Genomic DNA, 22,208 nt, shown 5'->3' with positions numbered 1-22,208 from the left:
TTCTGCAAGAAACCCTCTGTCCTGCGGACACCCTTATTCCCACCCTCCAGGCCTGGTTGCCCTACTGGACTTTTCACGCTCTGGATGCTTCCGGGAGATCTGGTGGTTTGGCGATTGGGATCAATAATAGAGCGCTGAGAATCAAGAATACTTGGGGTGGCAGAGGGTTTATTGGTATAGACGCCTATGTTCTTTCTATGGAATTAGATCTTCGGCTCATCAATGTATACGGTCCTTGATCAGATAGGGCTGCCTACTGGAATTCTTACTGGATTCAGTACTATTACAACAGGATAATATCATACTTGGAGGAGATTTAAATTTTACCATGGGATTCTGTGAATCATGGGGACATGCAGCCCGGATTGACCCCTTCTCGGAGACTATATCTACTCTATTGAATAAGCACCACTGGATAGACACGCCCATGGCAAAATTACAACATACTTGGTCTAACAATTGAAGTGGTGAGCAGAGTCTAGCCAGGAGACTCGACAGATTTCTTATCAAAGAATCCCTCCACAACAGGATTGCCCGTATAAGGCAATGGGTGGGCTCTGGAGGCATATCTGACCACCGTCCAATCTTTTTGGAGATCTCTGATATCTACAACAAAATTAAGAGCCCCTTCAAATTTAACTCCTCCTGGTTAAAGGACCCCTCCTACATTCAGATGGTAACCAAGTATTGGCAGAGAAACCCTATCAGAGAGGATGAAAACTTCACTGAAGGTTTCATCAGGAAATTAACGGAGCTCAAAAGGATCTCAAAGCTATGGGCACATCAGAAGAGACTCCGGGATGATCATTTTTTGAGGGAGGCAGAAAGAATCTTAGCATCACATGAAGACGAGGCAGGAGGCATCTTTCCTACACAGGAAAGAAAAGATCTATACATGTCCCTCATTGCAAAGCGATCACAGATCCTGAAGGACAGAGAGGAAAGCTGGAGGCTGCGGAGCAGAGCTATATGGCTCTCAGAAGGGGATAACAACACCAAATCCTATCACAAATTTGCCAACGGGAGGAAGGCTATTAACACTATTTGGGAATTAGTGGATGCCCAGGATCATATCGTTACTTCTCAGAGGCACCTTGCTAAGCTAGCAACCGACCATTTCAGAAGCATATACAAGGCTCCCCGTGAGGCCAGCATTCTTGAAATAATGAGGGTGGCCGAAAAATTCCCCAGATTTGTCTCCCCAGAGGAACATGATGATCTCACCAAGGAGGTGACCATGGCAGAGCTAGAATCGACCATCAAATGGTTTAAGAAGGATAAAAGCCCTGGCCCTGATGGTTGGACCATCGAATTCTACATAGCCTTTTTTGACTTAATGGCAGACGATCTCCTGAAGATCGTCGAACTGAGCAGGCAATCTGGTAGGGTCTCCTCGGCTATCAAATCTACTTTCATCGCCCTCATTCCTAAAACCGATCACCCTACATCTTTCAATGATTTCAGACCCATATCTCTTTGCAATTGTCTCTACAAGATCATCGCCAAAATCATTGCAAACCGTCTGAAGCCTCTATTATCTCGCCACATTTCATCTGAACAATTTGCCTTCCTTGACCATCGGCAGATACATGAAGCCATAGCCACTGCTCAGGAACTCCTCCATTCCCTCCACTTTAAAAAAAAAAAGGTATGATCCTCAAGGTTGACCTATCCAAAGCATTTGATAGAGTAAATTGGCTATACATCAGATTGCTCTTGACTCACCTAGGCTTCCCCTTCGACTACATCAAATGGGTCATGAGTTGTATATCAGAGGTTGCTTACAGTGTTCTTCTAAACGGGGAGGCCACATCCTTTTTCACTTCGGAAAGAGGGCTCAGACAGGGCTGCCCCCTTTCCCCCCTTCTATTCCTTCTTGTCATCGAAGGGCTGAGCAGGCTTATCATATACTCCAGAGATAGGCATCAGATTACTGGCATTAACATCTCTGAAAATTTTTTCCTCACTCATTTATTGTTTGTGGATGATATTCTCATTTTTCTAAATGGAGGCATTGGCGATGTCACTGCTCTACACAATATTTTTCTCCTGTTTCAGCAAGCTACAGGGATGATGGTAAATGACAGTAAATCTACTATCATGACTGTTGGTGTTACACGTCATGAACTTGCATATGCTACCCAGCGCTTCCCCTTCACCTCATCCTCGCTCGCTGATGGCATCAAATACCTGGGGTACAGGTTAAAACCTCTTGGCTACAAAATTGCTGACTGGACATGGCTTCTCGCAAAGGTGGAGAAAAGACTCCAAATCTGGTACCACAAATATCTCTCTAGAGCGGGTCGTCTGATCCTCATCAAAGCCGTCATTGAAGCTACGCCAGTTTATTGGATGACTCTGGCCTGGATACCCCGAGGTGTCTTAAACAGACTACAGAACATCTGTACCAGATTTCTATGGAATGGACAACAGCCTGGGAAAGTATTTTCATGGGTGAAATGGGATACCATTGCCAGACCAAAAAGTTGGGGAGGCTGGGGTATTAAAAGGCTAGATCTATTTGCAAAAGCATTAGCTGCAAAGCTTGGCTGGCAACTACTAACCATAGATAGCCTTTGGTCACGAGTAGCCCAAGCAAAATACATCTGGCCCTCACACCTTATGGACTGGTTCCGACAGCAACATAACGTGGGACACAATATCTCTAATATATGGAAGGCAGTTTTACTATCCCTCCCCCTTTTGAGGGACGGCATTACCTGGCGCATTAAGAGTGGACGAGATGTAAGAATAGGCATGGACCCATGGGTAGGATGTGGCAACATGCACAGACTTTCGGATGGCCTTATCAGACATCTTCATAGCAGGGGCATTACTCACATAAATCATATTGGTGACAGTGCAAACTCTACTTTCCTACAACAAGCTTGGATCTCCTCGGCGGCCCTAGATATCCCGGAACAATGGCAGTTAGAATGGAGTAATTTTACAGATGCTCTCACCCAGGAAAACATCAGATTGACTGAAGGACCGGACGAGCTCATATGGGCCATTGCCAAACACGGTCTTTACTCTCCTAAAATGGGATACCTGAAGTTAATGGAACCACATAAGCCTCCTGACATCCTACCGCACTGGAAAAGGATCTGGAAACTCCAGGCCGCCCCTCGTTGTCGTTTATTGATGTGGAACATCATTTTTGATAAAATTCCCACTGGAAAAAATCTCTTGAAACGATCTTTCAACGGACCCTTCAGATGTCATCTTTGTTGTTGCGAAGAGGAGAGTACTGATCATCTTTTCATACACTGCACAGTCACTAGAGAATTCTGGCACAGTATATCATCTTATATTACCTCCCTTAAAGCTTGGCAAGGGACTAATATTTTGGATGCTTGGAACAATTGGACAAGAGAACACTCAGGCAAGCCCATTAACATGCCCCTCCTAGTATGCTGGGCTATCTGGATAGCTCGGAATCAAATCATCTTTAACAACAAGGCTCCCCACTGGCCGACAATTCTGAGTCACACCATTGCTGATTATAATATGCTCCCTGAGATAGACTGCACTGCACCAGCACGTTCTTTTGCTCCTATTACCATTGATAAATCTAAGCCCTGGGCCTATTTTGATGGCTCTGCTTAGGATGAGGGATGTGGCAGGGGGAGCAGTATTATATATAAATGAGTCCCATTGCTTTAAGATCCAGATTAAGCTTGAAAATGGCACCAATAACTTTGCAGAATTAAGCACCGCAAAACATATCATACATTTTGCAATCCAAAAACAATGCAGACACCTTCAACTATTTGGAGATTCACAGATAGTTTGCAATTGGCTAAATTCTGCATCTCATCGTTTTGCTTTCTCACTGAGACATATTCTTGACGAAGCCAAAAGACTGATTACATCTTTTGAATCTTTTTTCTGTCGCCATATTTACAGGGAACAGAACACTGAAGCTGACCAACTTTCCAAAGAAGCAGCGCACAGCCATCTAGATCAATGGCTGATACAGGAGGAGATTGATGGAACCTTCCATCAATACTATCACAAGCCTTATATGGATCTTAATAGAAATGGGTCTCAGACCCGTACATAAACAGTCACAGCTGATATGTTTCTTTTTGATACACGTACTCATGATTGTACAGTTTATATACAGTAACTGTCTATAACAGTGCTCTCTGCGTAGAGCAAGTTTTTGATATTAAATTTTGGTTTTTATAGCAGATCTACAAGACTCCCTGCGTGGAGATCCAGATCACTCAGGATCATTTTTGATAACTTGACTGGCCTATGGCCACAAATGAATATGCGACCAGCATCTACAAAATGTAATTTCTTTCTTTTAATAGAAATTACGACTTTTTCCTTATGGGAAAAAAAAAACTATTAAATAAACTAAATATCATCACATTATATACATAAATTAGGGTTAATGTGATATACATTAAAACATGGTAAATGTAGGAAATTTACATAACGTGAAGGTAAACACATACATTTACGACTTTAAAAAAATAAGTTAAAACATTTATACAAAAGATAAAATGGTATAATCTGAAAATTAATGAGAAAAAAAATGCCCAAATGCCAAAACCATTAGAGAGGTTTGATCAACAAGGGAAATTTTATTACATTCTCAACCAAGTACACTTCCATGGGGTGGAATATGCAGGGAAGATGGAAGGTGTTATATAGTCGGTTTAAACTAGTTGACAATGGGTAAGAAGATTTGTCCTACATAACAGTCACAAAGTTAGTACCAATTTAAATGATAAAATAATGAAACCAATGCAACAATAATTCTTACCTTTACTAGGTTGTAAACAAGTAGAGCTATGTAGTCAATTCTTAGGAGACACTCAAAAGAAGCACCCTTACAAACTTGACAACAACATCACACAAATGGAATTTAGATGCAGGAGGAGGGAAACTTAGGAAAAAAACAAAAAAAATCCTTACAACTGGTCACCCTTACTCACATGGGCAACATCTGGGTGTGCAGAAGGGAATCATTTGGATCATATAATCTGCTGTATTTTATAGATCTTCTATTACAAATGAGTGGCTTTGATCTTCATTGAATTTACCAATAGATGAAGTTTGTTTGGTCGTTGGATTCGTTGAACTATTCGAGCAACTTATTTCCGTTTTTTAATCTTCAGTTTATTGGGATCATAACTCAATGTCTACGTGCTTTACTGGACTTGATCTTCCCTTTTTTTGTTTTATATTACAAGTTACACATGAATTTAATTACATAAGTATGTACAAAAGCCTATGTTTCTCAAGAATAATTTGGGTAATAAACTCAAATTAAAATTCAAGATAAAGTGAGAGGATAATCAATAAAGTGAAACTTTGTGATGTAAAAAATCGACAAAATTCACTAACTCCACTGCTTGAAAAACATTATAATATGATACTTCCCCAACTTCCTCCACAGGTTCATTTTTATCTCAATTATTATCCCAACTTATCGCGTTAAAATTATAACATAGTAAGATAATTACGAGCCTCTTCATCTTTGTTTATCCAATCCCTTTCCATTTGCATTAGTCTTTTTTTTTTCTAAAGAAGCTAACTCTCTTCTCTTTTTTCATTCTTGATCTTTGGTTTCCATCATCATATTCGTCCATAGTCACATATCTAATATTATATATGATATTATTTTCTAATCTTCTAGGTCCACTTAATGGTTAGATTCAAAATTGTTGAGCTACTTTATTTGGGTTAAAATTATAACATAGTAAGATAATTACGAGCGTCTTCATCTTTGTTTATCCAATCCCTTTCCATTTGCATTTTTTTTCTAAAGTAGCTAACTCTCTTCTCTTTTTTCATTCTTGATATTTGGTTTCCATCGTCATATTCGTCCATAGCCACATATCTAATATTATATATGATATTCTTTTCTAATCTTTTAGGTCCACTTAATGGTTAAATTCAAAATTGTTGAGCTACTTTATTTAATCTTTTCCCCATGCTGCAATAATAGTGAAATCACTTTCAATTTTACTTTTACTTTAATATCAACGTAACCATTAAAGCTAATGGTAGGTATATTAGTAATTTCATTCCATATAAATATATATTTCATATGTATGATGTAGTATTTGTTACGTGCACAACCAATTAAATTTTATCATGCCAGAGAGTTTTGGCATTTCCCAAAAATGAATGACATTAAATAGGACTTCTTGGATCCAACTATGCCAAAAATTACTACAAAATATTCAGTTCATACCTCAAGTTTGATATTATGAAGAGTATATTAGGAAGAGGTGATTTATATGACCCTATACCTGCCAATTCTTCACCCATATGTGATTTATATGTATTATCAAACATTTTTATTTTTGTAAAAATAAACATACATATCCTACATGAACCATGGGTGATTGTTATATACCATACATATATCATTGTTGACACCAAATTTCCTCAACTATGACAATGTTCTGTGGAAGGAGCTTGACTTGCGTGCTTGTCTATGTATTGACTTTGCATATGTCTTCATAATATATAACACCAAAAATGTACAAGGGCTTAAGGAAAGAAGAATGTTTCTTTTTTCTTATATCATTTTGGTAACAAAACTTCGCATATATCTCTCCTTTAAACAAGAATAACCTTCTCCTTTGAAAACATAATGTAGTCTAGTCTTCTTTGAAATAGGAATAAAATTCTTTTACTTTCCTTGTGCTTTTAGACTCATGAGGAATCGACAAGAGAGGCCATGCCTCATTTACACCAATAGGACTAGGAGACACAATGGACGATAATGTTATGAGACAACGAAGGTAGGATTTCTTTTGATTTTGTAAGGGCTCATGATGAACAATTCAGATGGAAGACAAAGTTGGAGATGGGAATACCAACACCCATAATGGCTTGCGGAATTTTAAGATTGTTGAGATGTGTCAACATAAGGTAGGTAAGTAAAGGACTAACCAAATAAAACCTCGATTAGTAAAATTAATTGCGATAGAAACCCATATCACAAGGTGCCATATCAATGACTGGAAAATTAGACAAGACAAACTCAAAAAGGTGATAGTACGGTGGACATAAACAAAAATTAGTTTCCAACTCAGTAGATCCAATTGTTATAGCAGAGCTGATTCAATATAATGGTCATGAAACAAAAAGACAACTAAGCAACACAAATTATACCTACTCGACCACAATCTGTTGCGATAGAACACAACAAAAAAACCACTAATGCAACTAGTAGAAACCAAAAATATACTAACAAAAACGACAAAAACCAAACCTAAGACCTAATATATGCTCCTCGAGAGAGAGAAACATAAATATATTAATTAAGGGGCATAGCAGGGTTTTAGGCGAGTGTCATTCACCCAACCAGTTCGAAGAATACCATCGAGATGTGCAAGTTTAACAACTCCTGAATATTTGATTTTCACAACTATGAATGACCCCAACCAATGAATTTGGAGTTTTCCTGGATGTCTCAAGTACTTAATATCATAAATAAGAGCTCGATCCCCAAAAAAAAGGGATTTATTCTTGATGTGGCGATCATGCCACACCTTCTTCATTTACTTTTCCACACTCTGATGAAAATATGCTAAAAATATCTGTTCATATAATTCCCATGATTCCTGGAGTGATTCTATAATTGAATCATCATATTTCATCTTGGTGGCTTCTGCAATGAATAAATTAGGAATAAGGAATTCCGTAGGAACTATGACTTCTTTCCCATACAACAACTGAAACATAGTGTACCTATGTAACCTCTTGGTGGTAGTATTATAGGCCCAAATCTTTGCGAGAAATTTCTCATCCTAATCATCTCTATTAGTTGAACATAATTTGGTGAGACCTTTATCTATATTTTTTTTAAATTCCTCCATTGTACCATTGGTATGCAGATGATATGGACTACTCTTATGGTTTTGAATAAGAAACTCCTGAGTCTAAGTTGTGATAATATCATTAACAAAATGATCCCCTTAATCACTAGTTAGGCTCCTCGAGCAACCAAACCTAGTAATAATATTCTCAAAGATGAAATGAGCTGCAGTACGGGTATTATGATCTCTCACTGGAGAAACTTTTGGCCATCACATGAGATAGTCATTTGTGGTAATAATGTATCTAGATTGCGAATGTCACATAGGAGGGTTGATAGGTCTAATGAAGTCAACAACCCACTTCTCAAAATCCTATAATGTTCGAACCAAATGTAATGGAAGCTCACATCAATTAGAATATCTCCCAACCCTCTGAAAAACATCATAATTTTTAGAAAACTCCTTGGGATCCTTGAACAAAGTTGGCCACCATAATCTTGCTTGTAGTACTTTATGAGCGATATATTTTCCTCCAACATGTACTCCCACAACTCCACTGTGACATCCCATATAATATCATCCCTTTAATGACTGAAAACACATATGCAGAGAATACTATCAAGGCCTAATTTATATAAATGGCTTGTAATAAGCTAATTGTTAGCTAATTTGACTACAATATGCTTCTTTTGTGTTGTAGAATAATTCTCGGGGCAAGTACCAATAGTTAGAAAATGTGCAATATCCTCTAAGCAATCACGAACAACTTCAATGTGAAACAAATCAATATCTGGAAGTTGGTCATCAACAAAATTCCTTGATTCTTTTGAATCCAATCGAGAAAGGTAATCAGGTCCCACATTAGATTGCCCAGGTTTCATAATGACTTCAAAAGAGAATTCTTGAAACAACAACAACAACTGACATATTCTTCCATTAAGGACAAGCTTATTCACTAGATACTTCAAAGTTGAATGGTCTGTGAAAAATGTGAAATGGAATCCCAACAAATAGTGGTGGAACTTCTGAAGAGAATACACCATCACTAAAGCTTCTCGTTCAATTGTAGTGTAATTTCGCTCTGCAACAGATAACTTTCTACTAGCAAAATATGTCAAGTGATCCATGTTCCATTCTCTTGTTTGTGAAAGAACAAAATCAAGAGTAGTTATGGAAGCATTAATATGCACATGAAGCTCTTTACTCTATGTAGAAAATATTGTAGATTCACAAGCTCACACAATTTACTAAAGCACAGGATAAGAATCTACTTCTAATTTCAAACAATGGAAGCCAATAGATTGATGAAAACAATAAGAACAATAAGAAGATAAATCAATGACACATAACACAATAATATTTCTTGGGGAAAGCCACAGCTCAAAACCCATACTATCTATATTGGATTAATTAGAAATCCAATATGAGACTACAATGCTTGTTCTCACAAGAACAATCCCTGCACAAGTATAATCAAATATTAGCTCACAAGCTAGCCAAAGCCAAATACCTTAGCCTGAGTCTTCTACTTATCTCCAAACCCCTATTTCCTTGTGCAATTCCTATGGCTGAATAGCCCATATTAATGGGAATCCAGTGAATCCAAAACTGCGGAATCCAAACTAGGTCCAGTTCCTGATTGCATGCATGATCTATATAACTCAGTAAACCATACAACTGATAGTACACTATCCCTACACTCTAGTCTCAACTGGGTCTTTCTTTGAACTGACATGCATGAGTTTCTCATGAGGAAATCTTCAGTTAATTGGAGTAGCACTAGTGGATGCATTAGTGCACCAACTAGCTGTTAGTCCTCTATTAGTTCCAAAAACAATTTAGGACTAATTTAATTGAACTTAACTCAGTAAAATGAGTGATCTAATTTCCAACTCAATTTAAACTCATACTGGACCCTAAAACTTAGGGAGAACATATACATGACTACATAAATACTTCCAACTTGAAATTCCTAAGCTAATCAAGTTAATTAAACTTATTTAACTACTTATAAGTTGCTATAAGAAAATAATTACAATTTAATTCTAAATTTAATTCAAAGACAAATTAAATTGGAATTTTTTGGATTATATTTTTAACATTTCTTGTTGCTATTTTCAACACTCTAGTCAAGCTAAACTAGTATAGGAGAATTTTCTAGTTTCTTTTTTAATGTTTCAAATGCAACATCACACTAAGGATTCTGTAAAAAAAGGTTTGTATTTCTTCAGAAGTTTCTCAAGTGGAGCAGTGATAGAAGCATAGTTGTGTATAAATATGCAGTAATAGTCTGTATATCCCAAAGTAGATCTGATCTGATTCATGCTCGTTGGAGGTGGCATGTTAAGATTTACAACAAATTTAGTTAGATCAATTGATACGCTAGCTTTATAGACAATATGTCCCAACAAATTCCCAAATGGCACACAAAAAATTCAGTTCTTTAAGTTAAGGGAAATCTACAGCTGCCTACACCGGTGAAACATTACCTTGAGAAAACTTGCATGTTTCTTCAATAGACTGTAGATAGTCCAATCATTCATATATAATTATAGTAACTTATTTATGTATTATGTAAAAGCTACAATGACAATCTCTTAGATAATTTCAGGTGCATTCTTGAGTCCAAATGACATTACATGGTATGCATAGAATCCCCATTTTATAGTAAAAGTGGTCTTCTTTTTATCTTCTTCTACAATCCTAACTTGATGATAGCCTAAAAATCCATCTATAAAAGAATAGGCCTCGTATCCCACAACATTGTCCAAGAACTCAGCACTAAAGGGAGTAGGGAAGGGGTCATGAACACATGCATTATTCAAACTACAATAATATACACAAACTCTGATATCATCATAATAATTCTTGTCTTGGATAACTATAAGACTTATCCAATTAGCCTCATCTACATGAAAAATAAGCCCTGCTACTAGTAGTTTATAAATATCTCTCTTACCCTTCTCTTTAATTCTGAGGTTCAACTGATATGGGTGATGTTTCACTGGCTGCACATCTTGTTTTAAAACTATTTTCGTTTCACCAAAATCTCATTTGATGCCTTTTAGTTCCGAAATAGATGTGGGAAATGAGTCTTCATATTCCTTGAGTAGGTCAAATATCTCTTTAGTTGTTTTCTCATCCCAATAATCTCATATGGATAATAATTTAGGTTTTTCATCGAAACCAATATTAAATTTCTACAACTTGAGGGTTGTAAATGAGCAGAATCTTGAGGTGGATCATCTTTAATACTACATTATCCTTCAGATTCTTTAAAAGACAAATGTCTCAGTCCCTCCAACTCATCATCATCTGGCTCTTTATCAATCTTCCCATAAGTGACAACCATTTGAAAACTAGAATCAACTAGAGTACCACAACTTATATTTTTAAAGGTTTCTAAAATGGGCTTTCCAGTAGGAAATAAAACTCCCTTAATTGCTTTCAGAACTTTTGTGATGCATGAATCTTCATACGAAAAGTTGAAATCAATATAGAACTGGAAAACTAACTCATCCTAGTCATAGGTTTGTCTTTTCATTTCCTTTGTGGAAAACCAAGCCTTGGGGATAGTTCCTAGAGTGTGAATAAATTGATGCATCCATAATTCAACAAGTAACTTGCTCTTTTTCTAGGCCGTGACATAAGTGTGGACATGATTTTCAAGACTTGCATGACCTTGATATAAAGGAATTAGATTTTATTCTTTCTTTGGTTCAACAAATCTACATAGAAGATATGACTTGACTATCTCACAAGATAAAATATTGTTGCAATGGGTATCTCACCACCGAGTAGGAGTAGCTTGCGATGTAATTGTGATGTAACAACCATTAAAGAAAATATTTTCTCATGTGTAACGATAAGTTCAATATCTCTTACAAAAATGTCTACACAAACAAGATCATAAAAAATGGGGCAGTTTCTTACCTTTGTCCCAATCCATTGAGTAGATCAGACAATTGCACCTCTTCAGAAATATAGTTCATGATCTTCTTACTGCCATTATTCTAACACAACATCAAAACCTTCTTTTGTGTTTTGGATACTTTTCCAGCTGATAAATCCATCAGTTGTAGGGTTTATTTAATCTTCCTTTTTTCCCACATTCAGTTGATACAAATGATCAAGGCTATTAGGATCTTCAACATCATCAATAGGTTCTGTTAATCTAGGACCTCGATAAGTATTCAAGGGCTGAATAAACCTAACTCAATAAAATTCAAAGGTCATGGTCTCTCTTCAAATAAATGACATTATAATTTTCAAAATCCTAATCAACTCCCAATAAAATAGGATATGGATCCTTATCCCTAATAATGTCAATAAACTCAAAGTATGCATATGTTTTCACACCTGCAACATTCACTTCTACATCTTCTAATCGACCAATAGGAAAAATGGTTTTCCATTCGTAATTGAATTGGAGAAAATACTAACATATGCTGTCCTAGTGCTTCCTAGGTTTTCTTAGGCAAAATATTAACATCAGATCCAAGATCCAACATGGTGTCCTTAATATGACAACTTGGAATTTGAGCATCTATCTTGAACTCTTTCCTAGTTCTCCTTTTATTACGCCTGACCCTTTGACTATGGTGTTTTGGTAGGTTTGCAAAGCCTTAGGTCATTCAAATAACTCTTCATCTCTCACTATGCTCTTCAATTTCTTTTGCAATTGATTAGAGAGTTTCTCATCATTCAAAATATTGAGGAACAACTGAAACCACATTGCAATAGGCTGTGAAGGTTCTTGAGAAAAATGGGGACTAACTGATAGTCACTTGTCAGGGAATAAAGTTTGTCCTTTCTTCGATTTTGAAACTCTCAGACTATAAGAAGAGGGAACTAGTCCCATGAAAATATCAATGACATCTTTAAATTAACCCCTCTGTTGAATGTGATTATACTTGGCTCATGGGGGCTCAACTTTCCTAATGATAGGTTGTTCAAAAGTGCCCTTATTAGCACTAGTTTGAGTGCCTCCCCAGGTAACAAAATTAATGATCAAATGCTAGAATTTTTTTTTGTTTTTGTGGCTATAAATTAATTAGATTAGCCCCTCTCTATCGATTTCACTTCTCCCATCGGGAAATTACTTTATAACAATCCTTTATTGCTCGGGAATTGACACAATATTGGGAACACCATGATATTTTTAGTAGTAGACAATCCTTAGATACATGTCCCTATTCATCACAATTATGGAAGATTAATATCCCTCTCCCATTGGTTCTTCCTCCTCTATATCCTGCACCTCCCCTTCCACGAGTAGTTTCATTCATTCGGAAGGCAGAGAGATCCAGTAGATCAACTTGAGCATCTAATGCTCTGCACTGATTAGTACTATGTGTAGGAGATCTATAGAACTCACAATACATAGAATGAGGAACACTAAATATTTTTGCAATATGGGGAATAACTGCGGTGAATGACCATGAGAACAACAAATTTCACAATATTCACTAGAAGATTTACCTTGTTGATATGGGAAGTGTTACATAGCATTTTGTCACTGTCCCTGTACTTCCCATTCCATGATCGTGGAGGACCTCTATAGTGAACCCTACATGATTTCCCTTCATGAAGAAACTCTCATTGTGTCCCTCTTCATGAGCAAAACAATTCCTTTTTGCATCATTTCCCAAAAATCTTCTGTTTTTACTAGTTTACAAGACCAACGCTAATGACTCGTGTCTTCCTCGTGCTGATATGTAGGGATTACAACTTTCCCTAATGCCAACCAGAGCGACTGAGCCTTGTTCCAGTCATGTCGATCCTCTTTTGGAAAGTTTTTTAAATAAGGAGCCAAAGCTTCCATCTCTAGAAGCTTCGTAACGGAAGTTTGGTAAATGGTTAGGCACGATGGAGTTGAGGAGGTCAGTTTGGGCTCCTTTCCCCTATTAGGATGGAACTACCTCAAGAGATAAGATCTTCTCCCATGAGAAGAGGAACCATCTCCCTTCCACCCATGCTATATAAACCTCCACTTTTCCCAAGCACAGGCAGTGTTAGCTTTTAGTTCTAATTAGGCTCTGGTTGAAGTTTTGATTGTGGAGTAATCAACAAGTAATTCATAGTTGTAGCTCTCTAGTTGTGTGTGAGGGAGGAGTGTGAATTTGGTTTAGTGTGAAGACTAAAGGGAAGAGCCTTAAAACTACCATTGTTGAGGCCATCATGGAATGCTAACAAAAGTGTGTGGGAACCCAGATTTGTCGGAGGAGAACAACAACGTCAAGACAACGGTTGTAATCTCTTCTTAATTTAATATATATCCAACTATCGATTGATTTCCTACATAATATGTCATCTCACATGTTTATGGCTTAATGTTTCTTGACTTGTTGAGTAGGTTGAATACAATTTGTCTATTATCACAGTTGTTGGTTGTTGTTGTTTACTTGTTTTACGTGCTCGAAGAAGGAAATGGGAGATAGCTAGAGCGAGTAAGCAAAGTCATCACCAAACAGGATAAGCATACTAAGAGGTAGGCCCTCTTAATTGGTTCTAACCTAAGGAAATATTCCATAGAATGTCTTGTTTGTGGCTAGACCCGCTCTCGGGCTAGAGGAATTGTTTGTGTCCACACTTAGAATTTACCTTCACTAAAGGAAGGCATGAGGGACATTTGGATATACTTTCTCAACTCCTCATGAAAGCCTTGTCTGTGTAGGAGGGGGTACCAAGGGAAAATTAGGAGATCCCGTAGCTCGCAACTTTGGACACTTTGTAACATGATGGGCCTCAATGTAGCAACCTATTCACAAAACATAAGGATGATCGGGTTTTGCAGTATTCATCTCCTTCAAATTCCTAGTCAAAACAATAATTCGGTTATACAGATTAAGAAGGATCACTAGAGGTAGAGCTTGACTTGAAATGGATAGGATATCCTACCATAGCCTTGATTTTCATTGCTTTCTCTAAGGATTCTATTAAAGCGGTAATATTTTGTTATCAAGGGTATTCTTGTTAATGGTAACAAAGCCTGAATGAACCATTTTTGGTCGTTTTTCCTAAAACATCTTTGAATCTTTGCATGCACTTCCATACAGATTCTTCTTCCTTTTGCTTGATGTCACGCAATTCAGTCAAATCCTGTTGCACATATTGAGGCAATTTAAATTATTTGATGAAATCATGCTTCAATATATCTAAAGTAAAATTTTGAAGGGTTCGGATATACTTGATGTACCATCGAAGGGATCTTCCCCTGAATGTAGTTTGGAACTCAACCAACTTAGTTTCATTTGGAGTTGCTCTACACCTCCAGATGGAATCATATAGGTACTAGTGTTGTTCAACATCTTCATCTCCTCTGCCCTAAGACTTAGGGTATTGAGTAAAATATCCCGCTACATTACTAGCCATTGGAGTAGAACTAAGTAAAACTAAAACAAACCCGTTTGGACCAGGTTGAAAATAATTCACCAAAATCTGTTGATTACCACTAGAGGGGCTACCAACTATATATACTTTGTGAGTATTGCGAAACTTCAAAGTTTTAAAATGATTAGAAAGGAAATTTACTAGATTTTGATAAATCATAAAGAGAAGGGATCAAAGAGAATGAGCCCGGCTACTTTCTTTCTAAGTACTTACTTTAGGGGAGGGAACATCTTCTCAAAAAAACTTACGCATCACAAAATGCATGTCTTCATCTATAGGGGTACTGCACTCGGTCTCCATGATCATCTGGTCTGGTTTCTATGCTTCACCTGATTCTTGATGGGAATCATCACCTCAACTCTATTATGCTAACTTACTTTTTGTAACTTCCTTTCCTATTATAAAACTCTCATCTCCCCTCAATATTTTCTTTTGCAACTCCGGGCTGACCAATAGTTCCTTTATTTTCTTCAACTCTTCTCATATCCCTCATATTTATCTCCCTCCATTCCTCAAATATATGAGCCCTTCTTTCTTCCCTAAAATCTCTAGCAATCCATATTTCTTATATTCCATAACAGGTGATATTCTCCCCCAAAATCCTCTCCCTAACGCGAGGGTTTTAAGCTATCATATTAGTTTAAGGGAAGGGTAGAAATATTTCTTCTATTAATAGGATCTTCATACACAAAGGGATTTCCTTAAATAATCTTCCTCTTAACCCAAACCTGATATATGCTTCTTCTTTTGAGAAATATTGATGATTTTCTATTGTAAATTCAATAATATACCCTTCCAATGTAGTTTTCACCTAGAAATGAACAATTCCAGTAAGTTCGTGTTCTAGGCGGTGTAGTGTAGCTAGATTTGATGGAATCTCGTTCTGATAGATCCGAACAGAACTTTGATCTCTTAAGGAATCACACAACCACTGCAACCATTGATATATATTTTCAGGGAAGTTGAACCAAAATATTTTGTACTGATCACTAGCAGGATCAAAGAGAAAAGCAGTTAGGATTCTTTTATCATAACTCTGCTTGTTGAAGAAAGAAAGTGTCACACTTTTCCTCCTAGCACCATGTCTGAATACTACTCTTTAAGATCCTAGTCACAATTATTAGAAAAACCCTGGTTATATTTCAGGGTTCCAACAACGGAACCATTTGTTGGCGAAAAATAATGCAGAGACTAGGGTTATGCTTCAGGGGCCAACAAAATGGTTCTGCTATAGTTTAGCCTGCACTAACATTTTAAATATTCTGCAAGGGAAGAAGGTCTCACTAGAAGCGCTGTTAGGTCTATAAGTATGTTGATGGGGTTTTAGAATGTGAGCAAGTTCATTTACCATGATCAAACATTAAAATTAAATGATCCTTTATGTGTGAATATAATAATCAGAAACTTAAAAGAAAATTTTTAAACAGAGAATAAATCACACACATGTTTTCATTGCGACAAACAACTTCCAAAATTTTGCCTACATTAGAATTTTGGAGCCTACCCATGATCTCATTATCTCTCACCCCAAGTTATTCACGATCACTTCGTGATTGGTTGATGTTTTTTTGAGTGTCAAAGCCACTTGATAACCTATGATCAACCTTTGATTCATACATGAGCACACTTGTTTTAGCAAGATTGAAGGTCAATGCCCACCCTTGCAAACAAACATTGTGCAATTCTCCAGAGAAACACTTGCGTAATCTTTGGAAGTTTGCATAATCCATGATAACAATTACTGCAGTCTTTAGAGGCAGTGCATTGCGCACTCCTCCTAAAAAATGCACTACGTAATCCATGCTGAAAATCAATGCGCAACTCCAGTCGACAAATTATCTTATTCTTAGTCATAATTGTACCATCACTCAGATGAGTTTTCTCAACTGTCGCTTTTGCGCCCTTTTTCTTTCTATTGACGGTGCTGGAAATCCATCAACCAAAGGGTCTCCTTGATGTGAAGTACCAATTAGACCTCATAGCGTTTGGAATAGGAGCCCCATCTGGAGTATTGGCCCAGTTTCCATTGTATTCTTACAAATTTTCCTTGGCTCTAACTATCAACAAGAGAGGGTAGTGAAAATGTGCCTTCGAAAAACAAGGGGGTGTGCTTGGCGAGTGTTCGGTCGTATGTGTGTCAAAGTTATTTTTAATGCAGAGGGGGAAGAGAAGTGAGCCTCTAAGAGAGAGCTAATAGTACCACCATAGTAGAAACACATATAGAAAAGAAGAAGTCATTCAACATCTAGCAGAATAGTCCACAAAGATGTGACTGTCATTGCACCCAATACAACAAGAAAGTTCTGTCTAATATCCAGTGGAATATTCAACAAGAATGCAACAACGATAATAACCATTACAACACATTATCAATATGATACATACCAAAATAACCGAAATAGTTCAACTACTTTAGCACAGATGAAAGCAAACATGAATTGAAAACATTCACAGAACAATCTTACAAATATTCATAATCCATGCATGAAGAACGTGCTAGCCATAAGGCTTCTGATATTAAGTAAAATTTCCAAGACACATGTATACAATGAACACTACTAGCTCCAATAGTGGAGCATTAGAGGCACTCCTTTCTCCTCAAAATAACTAGATGGTCTCTCTAATGCCTTGCGGGAGGAGCCAAGGTGGAAAGTCCTTTACTCATACAATGAGGGTGTATATATAACCAATGAGGGATGCTTCACCTTCCTTGTGACTCTTTGACTACCCTCATGATTATTTGACTTCTTATGACTTTTCGAATTTTACATTACTCTTCATATTTTGAATGTGTTCTTTGGACTTCCACTTTACAATAAATTTGGATAGATAATTACATAACCCACAATAATGATGTGGCATAGATGAATCATGACCGAACATGACATGGAATTTATGACATGGATTGCATGATGATGTGGCAGTGGCAACCTATCCCTTTTGCTACTTCTTTCTTTCCGTCTTCAATAAGAGATGTATCCAATGTTTCATCTCCATGAGAGATTTGATTTGTTCTTCATATCTACCCTCCAAAGGGTTGTTAATTAGATGGAGTCTTCATGTGGTCCTGATATTTGGTCTTCTATTGTAATCCAGCGTTCCTTCGTCTTCTCATCTGATGATCATATTATATTTTCAACTCCATACATGTCTTCTAGCATGTCCTCCTTCTCCATATCCTTCTTCATCATCTTACCATAGCATGATAGATTTTTCGATAAACCCCTAACTAAGATGCTGCATGATGATCCACTGACTAAGTCGGAACTAGGTGAAAAGCTGGGAAAGAGGCTCAGTAACTGCACAATTGCATATCTTAGGCAGTCAGGGGTGAAGCTTGAGACTTGAGATTGCACATTGTGTAGTTCAAACTGGGTTGAGGAAGAAAACTACGCAATATGTGAACTCAGTGTGACAGGCTATGGGGATGGGCATTGGATCAGCCTATTGTTTAGTTCTGTAGGACATAGGAGGCCTGGTGATTGTGCAGTTTAAGAGCTCAGGGCCCGAGCTTGAGCTCAAAGATTGCGTAATGAGTAGTTGGGGCTAGGCTGAAGGGTTGGATTGCGCAATTATGGGGGCCCAAGGTCTAGGTTTGAACACTAGAACTGCATGGTGCACAACCCTAGTAGGAAGGAACTATGCATTGTGTAGTGTCAAAGGGTAGGGTTGCAGATTGAGGGTTGGAACTGCATAATGCGCAGTTGAGGAAGATTGGATGAGGCTAGGCTACAGGGAAGTTTTCGAAAAATGGCCAAGTGTGGGTCAATGACACTGGTGTGAACAATGATATGACTTGACTATGATCACATACTTAGAAAAATTGATGACATAAAAAATATAGATCTTCCAGAACACATTAACAACATATTTCCCTCAATGCGACAACTTTGTGATGACTTTACGACAAGTGCGACACTAAATATGCACTTTGCGATGATCATGACGACACTTGTGCGACAATGCTTAAAACTTTAGAAATGAGCGTGACATGTGTTTACATAGTAATATCAACTCATTTTTACGAAGATAAACCCTTGAAACAAACAAAATGAGCTTATACACTTTGTGCGACAACTAACATGTGTAAAGACGACATTTACTATATGAAGAGAGAAGAGAGAGTGCCACTTGTGATATGTGAACAATATTGAAAGTGACACATGCAATAGAAAAGAAAACATGAAAATGACACTAATTAAAGTGAAATAAAGCAAGAGTGACAGTTGAAAGCATGAAAATGACACTCCCGAAAACGAAGTTGTGCAATAAAACAATTTAAAAAACTCAGCAAAATAGAAGTACAAATGCAACCAAAAGTGAGGGACTTTCAATGATAGTGCACACTAACTGTCGACATGGGTCGATCATTACACATACATTGTCTTGACGGACTGTACTTATGTTTGTTCAATCTTCTGTGGAAGAATGCATTCATTAACTCATTGCAAACTGAACATGTGTGAGAAAGTGACCTTGATCGATCAAGAAGTGACCATGGAACGAGTAATCACAAGATCCATAGTAGGCTCCAAAATCTAAGTATAGGCAAAATTTTGGAGGGTGTTTGTTGCAGCGACAACACTTGGCGACAACTCTAGCTTCTTTGCCTTGGTCAATTCTTTCTTGTAGGGTCTAGTTATTTAGGAATTATTGATTCATCATTCAGATTACTATGGATTCCCCACTTACCCCGTGCATAAATATAGTCCCCTTCATTCCTTTAATTGGTTAAACACAAACATAAGATCAACGATCACATGATGTTTCGAATCATAATAGGGTGATGAAGTTCATGAGATTTATATTTTCGGAGTATATTTTGTCATAGGCTGATGTTGCTCCACTACTAGCAGGCCCAGAAAATACCCCGACGAAGTCACTTTAGGAACACAAACATTGCTCTATTGCTAGCGAGCCTGAACAATACCTCGACAAAGTTTCTTGCTTCACCTTTCTGTGTAGGAAGCCTTTCTCTTCTTTTGCCTTTATTTATTTATTTTATATAGGAATGTGCGTCAATACTTATTTATTTCATGGGCGGAAGAGGGATCCCAACTTATTGATAACATGAGAGGTTTTCCCTTTAGAGAAGCATATATAAGACCTATGATATTGGTTTTCTCATTTATATTTCCCCCCTGCCCTTCTCTACTTCATTGGATTAGCTTGAAAACACCAAAAGATAAAAACTCGAGTGTAGCAATGAGGTTTCCAGAATAGACATGGAGATCATAGTTAGATACAAGGATTCGTTTACGCAAGGATAGTATTTTCTGTCAGAACATCATCGACCCAAAAAAATTATATAAACCTTATTGATTTAATCTGCCCGAAAAATTATATAAACCTTGATTTCACCAGTGTGCCCAGGCAGCATGGAGGAACCAGGAGTGGGCACGGAAACCCAGACAGTTTCTTTTTAATTAATTTATTGCAGGTGGAACCATGATTAAGGAAAATTTCCAGGAGGGTGAAAATTTTGTAGTGTTCAAATTGGACAAACTTTATCTCAATCTTACAACTCCCGGTGACACCAACCTGATGGCATAATCGATTTCCCGATTTGAGCAATAGATTTGCAGAGGAACCAGAGGAGGGAATCTTTGAGGAATCTAGGGGGAATCTAAAAGATTCCTTGAGCCCAGATTTTTACTTTCTCAGAATTCAGAAATTCAACAGTTGATTTTTCACTATTCAATGCCACAAATCTGATGGTGCATTCCGATTTTCCATTTGCTCACTTCATTCTTCGATCACTTTTCTAAGTGGAGTGCAGGTGTCAACGTTCATGTGCAAGCAACCATTTCGATGAGACTCGACGCAGCGAGATTGATGGTGCGACCAACTTCAGCAGTTTGACATCATTTTCTTCAGATGGCCCCCGGATGTGAGGTATATGCAGTATATTCATGTACTTCTTTTGCTTTGAATTGTGCTGTACAGATCCCTGTTTGATGTTTGATGTGGGATCTTGTTTCTTGCTTCATGATTCCTGCTTGATGTGACGTGGAATCATTTGTGGGATGTAATTGTTGTCATGATTCATCATGTTTTTTCTGAGATCCATTTATCGTTATGTTGATGGGATACTCATGTGTCACCATGTATGTTTGTATTGAGATCCCTTTTATGCCATGTTGGCGGGATTCTCATTATCATCATGCATGAGTTTGTGTCATACTGATAGGAGTCCTTTTTCACTGAGAGTTCCTGTAGCGAAACATCTCTTGGAGCCACTCTTGCGTGAGGTAATTTTCTTGTATGATAGCGACATCACCTCTTATGTACATCATCACTATTGATAGCACTTAATGCAGCGGCCTACACCATCTTGACACCGGGGCACGAAGACGTAGTCCCTCCTAGACGAACTCTGTTATCAACGACTTATGTTTTCATGTGCTGATGATTGTCATTTTCCTCTTCTTTACATCATGCTGATGTATTCATTTATGTTCTTTTAAAAATGAAATTTAACACATCACGAAAGTAAAAGGCCTTGGAAGGGTCTTTTGTCACACCCGGACCAGGATCAAGTGGTATCAGAGCGGTCTTTGCGTTGATGTGAATTGCAAGTGTGAACATTGGAACGTGTAGCGACAGAGGATGAAAAAGCGATGTACAAGACCATGCTAAAAATTTCCAAAATTGTGGAAATAATGTACGAAACTCTACAGAAAGAGACAAAGGAAAAGGAGCGATTGCAACTTCAGTTGCAAGCCACGGAAGAGGCCCTGGAAGAATTGAAGTACAACAAACAAAATCTTCAAATAGAGAACGCTGAATTAAAGATGCGTATACATGAAGAGAAAGAGGAAAAACAAAGTTTGATACAATAGCTGCAAGCTAAGGACGAGGCCTTGGAAAAGCTGAGCGTGATCCATGTGAGGTAAAAAGTAATTCTCTAAATTCATGCATGTGTCCTGATGATGATTTCACTATTTTTGAAAATCATACCATAGGAATTGGATCAAAACTGTTGAAGAAAATGGGGTATGAAGGAAAAGGCTTGGGCATTAA

Source organism: Pinus tabuliformis, chromosome 1_1, assembly GCF_031772625.1.
Source record: "Pinus tabuliformis cultivar Carrire ecotype Pingquan chromosome 1_1, CPIR1, whole genome shotgun sequence".
NCBI lineage: Eukaryota > Viridiplantae > Streptophyta > Pinopsida > Pinales > Pinaceae > Pinus > Pinus tabuliformis.
Note: the sequence above shows the minus strand (reverse complement) of the source record.